The sequence below is a fragment of the Ambystoma mexicanum genome, chromosome 6q, assembly GCF_040938575.1.
Source record: "Ambystoma mexicanum isolate Mex_15411 chromosome 6q, UKY_AmexF1_1, whole genome shotgun sequence".
Taxonomy (NCBI): domain Eukaryota; kingdom Metazoa; phylum Chordata; class Amphibia; order Caudata; family Ambystomatidae; genus Ambystoma; species Ambystoma mexicanum.
Window position 1 is genome coordinate 654,645,725 of NC_090937.1, and position 14,211 is coordinate 654,659,935.

General features: G+C 46.3%; 1 protein-coding gene across 11 annotated transcripts in view; it reads right to left on the reverse strand.

Annotated features, from left to right (window-relative positions):
- The window catches only part of BLTP1 (bridge-like lipid transfer protein family member 1), a 2,946,455-nt gene that overhangs the window by 1,066,415 nt on the left and 1,865,829 nt on the right, over positions 1–14,211 (reverse strand). The gene's annotated exons all lie outside the window — the stretch shown is intronic.

Below are 14,211 nucleotides of genomic sequence, written 5' to 3' on the forward strand. Positions count from 1 at the left end.
AGTTGGGGAACTTCAAGTAGGGACTACCTAGATTGTTCCCAGAGGGACGTTAGATAGATAGTATTTAGGTCATCATGACCAATATGGACAGATTTTAGACAGCAGGGGTTACTGATCACTGGAGACCATCCTGGGGTAGTGGGACGTCTGGACTTGGAAGGGGACAGCCCGCATAAAACGAGAGAGGGATGGGAAACCCCGGTTGAGTTCCCTCTGCTTTGCCTGCCCAGTTGTGTTACATTGCTCAATGTAGCAATAGGCATATTGTTCAATCTACCAATCGTTATAATTTTCACATTCTCACCTTAAGATGTTGAAATCCAAAATAAAAAACAAACCCTTTGAATACTCAGAGTCTCCGAGAGATATTAAGGTAATTGTGACAATATGTAATTTTCTTTACATGTGTGAAGCGAGGAGCATCCTGCTGAAGTTCCAGAACGTGTTGCTGCAGCCATTGAGCAGTCTTCAATCATCATGACAAAGCCCTGCTCTTTTGCTGACCTCCAGAAGGCCTTCATCATTCTCGTTCTTTCCTAATTCGGCCATTTCTACGGATACCCTTCATCAGTGCTGTTCCGGTTTCTGACTTGGTACCCCGCAGACCCTCGACTTGTGCAGCAAGTGGTCTTCCCGTGCAGTTGTAGCTCTCCGCCAGGAAGAGGGGCCTTGCAGGAGCAGCTTCTATGTTTCATCCACAAGTGTTGAAGTGAAGAAGTTGTTCCAGCTGGATGCAAGGCAGCAGAGCTGTGGTTCCTGGTCCTTGGTCATGGTGATGAAAGGGAGGACATGTGGTGGGCTCCTGCGGCAGCCCTCGAGAGAGGGACTCGGCAGCAATGGATTGCCGTTGATTCAGTGACTCTGTGGTTTTGGGACCTTTTTCTCAGCGCCAAAGAAGAACAAACAGCTCTGGTTAGAACTTTCTTGATCCCTCGGTCCTGGACTCTGGTGAGGGGACTATGGACACAGATTTCCTGCTTCTCTAGGGTCCTCTGGATGCCCACAAAGTTTTGGCAGGATTCACACTTTGAAAGACAATGCACTCCCAGATGGTCGAGGTACACCGGGTATTGGGCTTCTGCAGCCTTGGAAAGTCGCAGCAAGTCGAGGGTTGCACCACAATAGAGTTTGTTTTGAGGCTAGTTGGTCCCACCAGCCTAAGGGAGAAAGTCTTCCTGTACGCGACTTCCCTGTCGATTTGAAAATGGGGCCAGCACATCTGCAGGGCTTCACTGGGCACTTGGCGGTCCAGGACGGTGCGGCTTCTTCTCTAGTCTTCTGCTTCGGATGTTGTCTGCACTGGTCGACTCTGCTTCTAGTCCCAAAAACCTCGCTTTTTATACAAGCTCCCATTCATTCACACTTCTAGGCTGTCAATCACACAGCATGGTGGCTGTTTTCCAGGACAGCCAGTCGGCCAATTGGAACTGGTTTTACTCAGGCAAAACTAGAAACAAAGTACAGGGAAGTTTCGGGACCCTGCCTCGTTTCCCGCCTTTCCAGACACACTGGAGCCTGAGCGAGCAAAACACACAAAGGACTCTACCCTGATTCAAACAACAGAGTAAAAGCTCTGAAGAAACGAACTGACAAGAAATGTCGAATAAAGAAGACGGGGGTCATTTTGGGAAAATGATCACCCTTGGGTGCAGCACTGCAGCTGAGGTATCAGCCTGCAGATACATGTCACTAGGTAGTAAAAAAGAAACAACTGCCACCAGCCATTCAAGTGTGTTAGTGTAACAACATGTTACATGAGGAATGGGTTAAAGGAGTTAATATGTAACCCCCCAGCACTCCACATAGGGTGGTGTGTGCTGGACCCATAAAAGTAAAGGTAAGTAAGACAGGGGTCATGTTACTATTCTTGGGAACAGTAGTTCACCCAAGAAAACTTAGTTAAACATTAAGAGAAGTCCAAAGGACTTCTAAGTGTCACTGCACAAAAGGTGATGTGTGTCACAATGCAAAAGCAGATGCCTATGGAGTTTACCAGACTCCATAGAACATTAAGAAACACAGAGAATTTTAGTCAGGAAAACACACGAGGGAGTGAGAAAAAGTCCCACTCACTCAGGAGTAAAAATTAAAAAGTCCAGCAAAAGAGCTGGGGGTCTCTAAGGTTAAAGGGAATTGGGACAGAAATTAAAATTCTTCCTAACAATAGGCTTCTCTTGCTTTTGCTTTGTGATATTTTCTCTTTCCCATGGTAGTGTTACCCCAGTTGTAATGTACTTATTGCCTGGTCTAATTGGGGTTCTCCTTCTCACATTATTATAGTTCAAGTTCATCAATTTTATATTCAGCGTTTCGTTAATCTTACTGGAATTAGTTTCCTTAAATTTTATATTTAGGGTTTCGTCAAGTTTCTTTCAATCCCTAAAGAGTCCCCTCCTGGTCCTCCCGTTCTCCCAGTTATGTCCATCCTCATAGGGGGACATCTCTGAGGCCTGCAGTCGATCTGAACCGTTTTTTTCCTTCCACTTCTTTGTCCGCTCGCTCTTGCTAGCATCCTGTTCTCGTTCCGCTCGACATCCCAGTATTCCTTCTGCTACTGGGACAGGTTGCTGCACTCTCAACCGGGTGGTGTCAGTGTCATTGATCGAGCAACCTGCTCACCACAAAGTCACTGTGATAACGCCACCACCTGTACCTGGGTTCTCCTTCTTTCGGCTTCTCTCCGCCTGCACATGCTGTTTTCCAGTGTCCGTCTCTCACGTTTAGAGTCGATCTGAACTTTGTGAGCTCTGCATCTCTGCTAGGCTTCGCGTCAACCAGGGGTTATGCTTACAGCAGCCTCCCCTGCTGGTTTATGAGTCTCTCTCTTTCTCCCTCATGTGGCATCTCTTCAACCTCCTCGACGCAGTCCATTGGAGATTTTCTCTTAAAGCGACAGAGCCTCTCTCTTGATAAAAATTGCATACTTATTCTGGTCTTCAGCCAATATCCTGAGTGTGGTAGTGCTTTGCATATAAGATCGTCCCATGTATGCCCTCACAGGGAATTGCTTAGGGAATTGCTCAGTCCTTGTGCCCAAAGGTGGAGCCTCACAGAGTGAGGTCCACTTGTCTAAACCCCTAGGGTGGGTCTTGTGGAGCGGCCTCACCTCCATAGCCCTAAAGGGGGAGGCTGCCCTTGGGGAGAAGGGACGAATTCCCACGATTCGTCACAGTTGAGTTCCAGCGTTTGACTGCGGTGGTCATCCATCTTTACTGTCTGCATCGGGTCCTGGGGGTCTCCTGAGGTTGTCGATATCAAGCTGGTTCCATCATCACTGTGTCAGGGTTGTCGAGCTATAAAATGGCAGGAACCATCTCACCAGACCAAAGAACCGCTTACTAGCAGGACCTAAATCCTGATGTCGAAAGTGGCCTCTGCACCAGTGACCTCTAGACTGCTACAACAGACCCAAGACAAGCAGGCCCTGTTAATTCAGGAGCATCTGAAGTGGTCTCTGAGCAAATTAGAGAACATGGAGTGAGTTAGGATACCTGTTTCAACCCCCCTAACTGCATAAAGTTTAACAGCCGTAACGTCCTTACGCTAGGTCTCCCCCTGCCTGACCATGATCAGTGGAGTTCTGGTCAAGGATCTCCCCCAGTGCTTCCCTGAAGGTGACGGGATTAGGAAATGACCTCCTAATAACTTTACTTGTACTATTCTTAACTTTTGAAACACTTGCTGGCTGGCTTTAAAAACACTTGTTCAAACTGCTTTAAAGACCCCCTAACCTCCTGCAAAGGGTTCCGTTTGCTCCTGTGAATTTTAGGGCACTAGGCTCCATCTCTTCTAGAAAGTGAATGGCATAAAGTGCACAGCCTTATATAGATAAGGCTTTGAATTATGTTTTGTACTTCTTTATTTTAACTACATATTCTCACATTGTTTTTATACTTGTGTCTTTTTCTTCACTTACTTAGCTACAGTGTTCAATTGCTGATCTCACTGTGCTTAAAAAGAAAAGTGTTGGTGTTCTGTTGCTATGGAACCCCAACATTTAATGTGTATATAGGTGTTTACTCTCCTGTAGTTTATAATTGATAAGAGTTGTCTAAGGCACAAATAAAAAATTGCATTTTTAAACATTCTGCCTACTTGTGTTATTATGTGTTATGTGTGTGCTTAACTGAAGCCTTCACCACTCTCACACTCTGCTAAATCCAAGTCTTACTGCTTAGTCACACTACATTAATTTAGGTTTGGCTAGACATTAGTTTATTTCACTGTTCAACAGAAAACGGCAGCATCTCAGAATCTGTCCACATGACTAAATCTAAGAATCCATCTTAACATTAACAAGTGGTACTGAGAGGTGGGATAAAGTGATTGGTACTCAGTGAAGGCTCACTGGAGTAATCTTATAGTGTACAGAACTCTTAGCTTCAAAAGACATAGACCTGTAAAGTGCTGTCACTGCTATTAAAAAGGAAACATACACTAGTTAAACTCAGTCTATGCACAAAGTAGATTACTTTAAGAAAGTGTGTTCTGAAAATAGTTTACCTACTTCGTGTTTTAAAGCTAAGTGGAGTTCAACACCTAAAGTAACTGCAACTGCTGAGATACCTGACCCAGCACCTGAACATGAAGAGGTGCGGCCTGAGGTTCTAAACCCTAGTGGCCACCCTGAATTGAATTGTTTACTTTCAGAAGGTCATCATCCAAGGCAGATCTCAGCGAGTCTCAGGGAGCAGGTAAGTCTTCACAAAGTCACTTTAGAGAGAGTTTCAGGTGAGTACATTTTCCCGTAGGAATAAACTGGACAAAGGGCCTCATTCCGAGATTGGTGGTAGTCTTGGCGCCATTTGCGCCATGACTGCCACCAATAACGGGTCCGGCACCGGTCTAGTTCAATGGGGATTTACCGGTGTAGTCCGACCTTTGCGGGACCGTTAAGTCCCCATTGAAAATGCCATTCCCCATTCCCATTTCACCCCCCATAGGGCTCAATGAGAATGGGGAGGGTGCAAATAACGGGCTCGCACATGTCAAGCCCGTTATTTGAGCCCTGGTCCCTTAGCGGGTCCCTGCCGTTACTGGCAGGACCCGCTAAGGGACCTTGTAGTAGGGCGGTAAGGGATTACCGGCACGGGTCTCCTTACCGATGCCCGGTATCCCTTACCGCCCACCTTAAAATCAACCCCCAAAGTCAAAAGGCAATGGGGAAACTGGCCGTATGTCTCAATTTTAACCAGCGGATGCTGATTTTGTGGCAAATAATTCTTGAGGACAAGAGTGGAGACCCTTACGAAGTCCCTGAAAATCATGCATCACAGCAGGATGAGCCCGAATAGAAACTGATGGAAAAATGCACTTGAGTCCAACCTGCGAATGTTCTCGACCACAGACCAGTAAGTATTGTGAATAACAACCACAACTTTCTTTCTTCCATCCACAGACTCCTCAATTTGTGATTAAAACTACCCAAGTTCCAATCTGATTCCAATATTAGCAGTCACAGCAGAATAAATATACTGTATACACCAACCCACTCTCCTACCTGATCTTCAGGGAAGACTATCGGAGTGGTAATACGGTAAATGCAGATGTCAAGAATCCCCCTGAGACAACCGTCGCGACCCAGCACTGTAAAGCTTAATCACAATGGCAATCCCAGGGAAACCCTCAAGGGGGAGAAAACCCCGGGCTTACCTGCTAGGGAGCGCGGGTCCTGCGTTCCCCAAAGCCGCGTGTGCAGATGTAACGGCCTTGATCTGAAGTTCCCGTGATGGATGATGTAGATTCCAGCGTTCCACTCAGCTGGATACAAAAGTGAAAAGTATTACTTTGTGGCTGGAGTTCAAGAAAGATAGAATATAGACCCAGAAAACCTAAATGACCTTACCCTGGATTGATGAGGTAGAAGACGTATTTATTTTGCTGCGGTGAAAGACATGTCGGCAAGAATCCGCCTCTCTTCTAATTCTCATATCAGAGAATAGAAGGAATTCCATATAAGAAGGGAATCCAACGAGACCAGATATAAACAGCCAACTAAGAGAGGACTCGCTAACCTGGGAGTCTAAGATGATACAATGAAGCTACTGGTGAAGGATTGTGGGATTTGTAGTTCCTCCAATCCGATGCCTCCGTTCTCCAACCTAAGTAACAACAAATTGGGTGCGCTGATGAATACACACCAGTAAAGGTCACCACCCCATCCTAATAACTGTCGGTTAGAACCGGCTAAACATACTAGCGTCACCAGGGAAAAGACCTGGATCCCGCAGGGAAAAAGACCACCAGTAGAAAGGGAGATCGGAAATCGAACAGTACTTGAATCGGGTTGCCGTTAGGTAAATATTCCCTGAGGATCCAGAAAGAGTTAGATAATAAGAGTAGAGTAGATAGGCAGAAAATGATAAATTCCCTGAAACAAACTCACGGAGCATTGTGCAGTCTCTAGGAGAGTAGCTAGGCGCTGTGTTGTTCGTCAGCCATCTGCATATACTGTTTGCTTCCTCAATAGTGGGCGTGGCTTCACCTGGAAGTCCTGTTCCCTCTGCCACCGTACACACTAGCCTGCTGCTTTAAGCTACTTGGGAATCTATGTTGGCAGAGGATAATCTAGTGCCAGTGCCCCTGTGGTGTTCCACAGCTGACGAAACCATGACACATGTATGATATCCCTATCCATAGTGCAGCTGATCTACGGAAACCTTTTCGCCACTAGGGGGCACTGGGGCGGCTCTGCATCGGCTCTCGACTTCATTTGGGTGTTCACCTGGCAGATGCCTGGAACTGAAATACTGCACTGAATCCAACTGAAACTAAAATCCTGCATCCAAAAGTGGCATTTGCACAAGCGACCCCTGGTCCTCCCTTGACAGGACCAAGAACAGAAGACAATTTTATTTATTTATTTTATTTATTTGTTACACCCCCAGACCCTCGGGTGTCACGGCGAGGTTACAAGACAGCTTAGAAATTAATAGTACATTGTTACATTGGTTACATTACAACATTATTGGAAAGTTGGTGCAGAGATACAGTTTACAAATATTCACAACAAAAAATGCAGCGGTGCGGAGACCTATCTTTAGGTGCTAATATTGGTTGAATAGCCAGGTTTTTAGCAGTTTCTTATAGGTCGTGAAGGAGGATTCTTTTTTGATATTAATGGGTAGGGTGTTCCAGTGTTTGGGGGCTAGAGTGGTGAAGCTGCTACCCCCCGCTCTAGTGGTTTTGAAGGGAGGGGGAGCCAGGAGGAGTTTGTCGTTAGATCTTAGTGCTCTCCTGTCATCTTTAGGGTGAAGAGTATTGTTGAGATAGATAGGTCCTTTTTTGGTCAGGCATCTATGTGTGATACATAATGTTTTAAAGATGATTCTGGCTTTGATAGGGAGCCAATGGGCGTCCTTCCTAGTCTTGGAGATATGGTCTGATTATTTTATGCCTAGAGCTGCCCTCAGGACTTTGTTTTGCAGTAGTTGCATTTTGGCTAGATCAGTATTAGATGTGCCTAGTAGTAATACATTGCAATAATCCAATTTCGATAAGACCAGGGCTCTGGGCCTCATTAGGAGTTTGCTAATGCGGTAATAACGTGCCGGTATTTCCATTTACTGGCATGTTACCGCATCAGCCAAAGAGCTGGAGATAATTCCGCCACCCCACCAGCAAAAATAGCCAGTATTACTGGTGCTTGTAATACCAGCAAATCCCCCCATGGAGTCCTACAGGACTTCATAATGGGGATTTACCGCCCTTACCGCCACTTGTAATCTACCGGTAATTTCGGCAGACCAAGTCGCGGTAACAGTGTTACCGGTTGCCAGTATCCTGGCGGTAATGAGGCCTAATGTCCCTAATGCAATCCAGAACTTCAGCAGTGGTCTCTAGAGAAATCGGAGTCATGGATTTAAGTTAACATACCTCTTTCTGTTACCCCCATCGCTGTCCTCCATAGAATTACATGGGCATAAGGTCCAGTCCATATCTCACTTTTTCCTAACTTTGGTCGGTGGAGACCTGGTCAAGGATCCCTTCCTAGGCCTATCATAATGTCCGGGATTGAGTGAGTTTGCTTACCTGAACTTTACTTACCTTGAGTCCTCTATTAATACTTTTGAAGCTGAAGTTCCCCGTGGCGGACATGATATTGGGTCCAATATATACTGAGGCACTGTGTGACCTCAGTTCTTTTTTACAGCGCACACTGGTCACTCCGGGAACATGCTCTTTTAATTTTTCAATATTTTTCAATGCCATGACCAGCCCAACAAAGGCTTTGGGATTAAAACCTTGCGCGGATTGCAGCCGGCAAATGTCAGTATCAAATGCGCACAAGATTTGTCTCTACTGCTTGGGCGAAAATCATGACATTCGGACTGTGGGTCATGCCAGTCCATATACCCGAAGGCCCTCTGGGAAAGGGTGGCGAAGATCTCCACCTAAATTCACATGCATAAGGGTTCTTTGAGAAAACCAAAAAAATGAAGCAACAAAAATCAAAACTTTCGAATGGTATCTGGGGCACACAAAGATCGAACACGTGTCAACCTTCAAACATCTAGGAACATGGACTAACAACAGCGTCTCTGAAGCCCCGATGGTGGACTTTCTGAATATTACAGTAAATGCCTTGGCGAGTCAGGCCTGTAGATTAAACCTTGGAAATATGGGCGCTTTACACTAATCCCAGTACTGGACTTTTACAAAATGAAAGTCGTGCCAACTCTCACCTACGGCTCGGAGGCAATCTTGAAATTGCCCCCTAAATTATGGTTGCAGTTAGAGGGGCTCTTTTGGAAGAAGGTCATGAGAGTTCCTCGATCCTTACCCATGTCCATTCTGAGAAAATAAATGGGTATAGACTCCGTACAAGCAGCCGTGGAGTTGAAAAGACTCACTATATGGGAAATGTGTAGGAGTTGCAAGTCCACAAATCTTTGAAATTATTAATAAGGAGATGGGTCTACGTCTAAACGGACCTCTAAATTTGTGTGAGCTCAAATGAAATAAAATGAAACTAGATAGGAGCTCATCCACAGTACAGCCTAACAAACCAATGTGGAGTAAAAAAAACAAATATATACAACCTGGACTAGATAACTTTGGACCAAGCCTTTACTTATAAATTGCAACATCAGTTGGAGGTAAGAAAATTGGGCATTGTTCCTAAATATCTCAGACAATTTCCGAACACACATTTCAGAAACCAGTTAATGCGGATAAGACTAAACTTGCTCCCAACGAATGAAGTATCAGCTGCAAGATCTCGGCGAGATGGAAAATCTAACTAGTCAATGTCGGTTCTGCCAAGAAACTGATAAAGTAGAGTTTCTAAAACATCTTCTGCTCTTTTGTCCTGGACTCACTGAGTTGAGAACATTACACTTGGTTGCCTTGATTAAGCTTGTTCCCTCGTATGCCCGAAGGACTGGTGGATTGCCCCATCAGATGGCGAAAAGGTTGCTCGAGTCCTCTCTGTTGTGAACTTTATGAACAAGGTCCTAAAATAGACCACACGCTAAGATCCTTCTCCCAGAGTTGAAAGAAGCCGCAGATTGAAAGACATCCTCAATAGGATTGAATCAAAAATATCAAGGGAAGCCTAGCTCTCTCAGACATTAACAAATGAAAGGGGAATTGTGGATATTTTCTTTGTAAAAGTTTTAAATTATACTAACACAATAACAAAAATCAAAAATAAAAAATATCGGTGAATTTGGCGGACCCGATCGAGGTCGCTGGAATACCGATCCGAGGAGAGAGCTCCCCACACTAATAGAAGCAGAAGAAGCAGTACCGCTAAAATTCTCGTTCAATGAATGGATCATCGCACTGGCATTCTTTGTCTTCCTCAAAGAAAAGAAGTCATTGCTCCAGGAATTCCCAGGGATGGCAGCTCAAGTACCCTTTCCCACCCAATAATCCACCCTGGGAGAAATGGGAGTAAATTCACCAGAAGATGCTCAACATCTTTGCCTAAACGTCTGCTTGGGCCCGACCGTGCCTATGGGACCCACTGTCTCTTTCAGGACTGGCAGGGAACTAGTAAGTGTACACTCCCGCACACCTGCTGGCTTGGGCCTGGATCCCAATGGTGACAAAGTCTCCTGGTGCTGACAGGCTTTGCCTTCAGGTGTCGAGGTCTCAGCGCCATTTACGACTTAGTCTCTGATGTCATTGGTCCCTTTCGGAGTCATAGACACTGGGGCACCTTTGGAATATGCCCTTCTCCCCATGAAACCTTTTTATGTCATAGATGTACCAGATATATGACGAAGAGAGAGAACAGGTTTCTTGGTTTTGAACCTTTGGTCTCTGGAGAGGAAAGGCATTTCTCAGAGGAATGTTATGGGGAAGGTGAAGACGTCAAAGGGCTGGCTGCAGATCTTCAGGAGGCCAGTGGTCTGGACACTTCACTGAGCTGGATATGCTTCCAGTCCCCACTCAGGGTAAGCCTCAGGCAGAACTTCCAGAGGCTGATGGCCAAGGTTGCGGATACCCTTGGGCTATCTTGTCTGCACTTACCCTTGCGCTTGCCACCAGCTGGCCGCCCTCTTTACTTATTGCTTTTATTTATTCTACTGATCCGATGTACTGCACTGTCCCTTTCCCCTGCACTTGCGCGATCTGAATGACACCTGGCCTAGTAAGATTGTGGTCTCTGTCTCCCCCCTGTTCCTCCTCCCTTGCCTCAATACGCCTTGAAACAGTTGTGTATATGCACGTTATAAATGCCATATCATAGCATATATCAATCCAGATCGAATGTTCAATTTGTATTGGCGAACATTCTGTATGAAGGGCCAAAAAGGGAGACCTTGATACTGTTCAACATGGCAGTAGAAGCTCCTGTGCTGGAGGCGTGGGAAAGTCCTTCCTCTGCACCTGCAGTTGACAAGGCACTGGCTAGGAAGCACTGCACTGCCACCTCGGATCCAGTGTTTTTGTCCACTCATGCATCCCCTGAGAACTTAGTGGTACAGACCGCAACTGCAAGCCTGAAAATGTCCAGCCTTCCTTCTCTCCCTCCTGACAGAAAGAGCAAGAGACTGGACGCCTGTGGAAAGAAGGTGTTTGCTTCTACGACGTAGCTATCCGAGCAATCAACACTTTTTGTGCCCTGTCGTAGTTCTTGTTTTAGTCTGTGCTCAGCAGTGGCCAACGTGGCAGACCACATCCTTAAAGGGAGATGAAAAAGGATTTTTGGCCATGGTCCGAGACAGCAGAGATGCTTCCCATGAGATTCTGCAGTCGGGACCTGGCACTGCAGATTTTGTCAGATGCTTCTCGGCCACGAGTTCAGTGGTAAGGCGTCACTCCTGAATGAGGACGTCAGGCTTCATGCAGGATGTGCAGGCAAAGCTTTTCGCCTGTTTGATGGGCAGAACTTGTTCAGGGCTGAGCCAGCTAATGCCATTCAGAGGGTCCAGTTCTCCAAACTGATGGCCAAGTCTTTGTGTATGGCCGTCCAACCACCCTGCACTCCCGTTGGCAAGGGGTCAGGGTTTTCGTCCCTCTTCCTCTTACTTCCCAAGCAACCGGGGTCAGGTCACCACATGCAGACAGTAAGCGAGGCACTTCCTGAGAGGTAGAGGTGCCGCAAGGGGAGGATTGGTTGGAGCCACCATCCCCCTCTTGCCATCCAGTGGTAAAACCTCTGAGAATTTCTGCCAAGAGTCCCCTGTGGGAGGGGGAATTTCCATTTGCAGCTCGGAATGGTCTCGAACCACATACAATGTGTGAGCCTTAAAAGTCATTCAGCATGGTTAATGTCTCCCTTTCATTCAGCGTCCTCCGGATGACTGTCCTAACACCACCACTTTGCCTCCGGACCCCGTCCTATTGAAGGAGGTCCGTCAGTTTTTCTCAAAGAGCGCAATAACACTGGTTCTATGGTTCTACGCTCAGATTGAGGCAAGGGATGGTACTCAACTTATTTTCTGGTTCCAAAGAAAGACAGGGGCTTGTGCCCAATACTCGCTCCGAGGCTTTTAAATGTTAGCTGCGAAAGGACAAATTCAAGATGGTGACTCTAGCCCAGATCCTTCAAGCCCTTCATCTGCAGGACTGGTTGGTGTCAGTAGATCTTCGGGATGCCTACTTCCACGTGGCTATTCTTCGAAAACACAGGAGGTACCTGAAGTTTGTTTTGGCCCAACATCATTACCAGTTCAGAGTCCTCCAGTTTGGCCTTTCTTCGGCACCCAGGTTTTTCACCAGGTTGCGGTCAGTGGTAGCACTCGCCTCAGGAGGGAAGGCCTTCATGTCTATCCCTACCAGGACAACTGGATCGCCCCCCTGACCAGACTTTGACACATTTGTTCCGCAGGTGCAGCCTATTGCACTGCTTGGAATTTTCCATAAACTTCAACTGCTAATCCTGACTGGCAACACAGTAGCCATGCATTGCCTCAACAAAGGTGGTGGTGTGGGGTCTTTGCTGCTATACAGAGAAGCAATACGACTGTGGTGCTGGGCTCTGGAGAACAGCGCCTCTCCAGCTAGTTTGCAGTTCCAGGCTCCATTGGACCAGTTCTAAACACTGAAAAGTGGGACTCTCAGGACACACTGACTACTGGACCACCATTGTGTCGACTTACTCAGAGGACTACTGGAACACGATGCAGGTGGCTAACAGTGATGGCCACTTGAAGAAAACGGCAGAAGGCGACACAATAACTGGTCCCACCACATCCCCTCTTCATGTTGGAGAGCTGCAAATTCAGGGAAATGCTTCTTGTTCTATAGGCTAAGGATCTGTTAAGTCCCAGGAATTAACTCATTATGGCAACTGTTGCAACGAAGTAGCCCATGAGGAAGTTTATCTAGTTCACAGGAGGATTGTGGGACTCGTCCGAGTGCTTGCAACGGGTGGACCCTTGAGCAGAGGTTGGGACTGGTTTTTCCCAACTGTCCAAGGGACGAAGCAATGATGAAGGTCTACAGGAGAGCTGCAGGGAGACAGGGATTTTCCTGGCAAGTGAAGAAAGTGCTTCTGGCAAGCTTCCAACAAAGATGTCCAGGTCTTCAGCAGGCTGATGCCCTTCGTAGGAGTCTTGGTTCCAACAATGATCTGAGGAATAACTAGAGGATTCCTTCTGCTATCCAGAATCCAGGCTGAAGTTGCCTCCAGCCAACCATTTGGCAAGGATCTGCACCTTTAACTCCTGACATGGGCTATCCAATTACTCTGGCAGGAAAGTAGATTGGGTTCAGACAGAACCAGACACATAATCGACGGCAAACACAGACTGCCACTCTGCTTGCAAAAGCTGCAGGTTTCCCCCAGGAAAGGGATTATCATATTTGGAAAATCCAGCCACTTTGGCAGGAAGAAGGTCAAACTACAAGATAGTAAAAGGATAGGCGGAAATCTCATGGCATAGCCATTTTAGAGTACATGGTACTCTAAATAGCATTGTGCGGTAAAATGCAAAAGTGTATGAGATAAGACAAAACTATCCGCTGCTACCAGCCCATCCTGGAAGCAACATGTAAGTAACCACAAAGTTACCAAAAACAAAGTTATAGAGACACAAAGTGTTGCTACCATACTAAACAGAAGGTGATGTGTGCAGATACAAAAAACAGGGAATGCTACTATGGAGAGAACTGTTATCCTGCACTGCTAGCCATAGGTACTGATCACTGCCCCTATACAAGTTGTGCTATATAAATGGTAAATGGATCAAAACGGCTTCACTCACCTTCAAATGTGAGGCATTTTCATAACAATAGCACGTGTTAGGGTGTGCCATCAGCGTCTATGGAGAGCAAGCAGCAAAAAGAAAAATCATTACCAACACTACAAGCTATTCTTGCCATAGGGAAGCATGGGCAAATTGCCCCTGAAATAATTGGGCAGTTTACTTCCTAGGTTGCTATCACTACACTGGAGCGATCCTGCACAGAAAGTATGTGAGGCTAAGCCACCTCTGATGTTTTCACTGATTGTAAAAATGTAACGACCCCAGCGTGGGAAAAGCACAAGTACATTTGACTGGGAAAGCAGACCAATTGCAAGGCGAAGGGGACATTAAAAAGAAGGCCAGGAAGTAGGATGTGTGGCTTGTTCGTGTGAGGTCAGAGGAGGTGGAGGTGGTAGACCAAGAGATCTGCAGGAGGGAGGAAGGAATGGCGGCGTATGAGTCGATTTATGGAGAAGTTAACGTATTGGTGAGTGCTACTGCGATGTGAGTGTGCCTGATAGTGTGACGAGTGGGACAGTGTAAGGAGTGACAGTGAAGTACATATAAC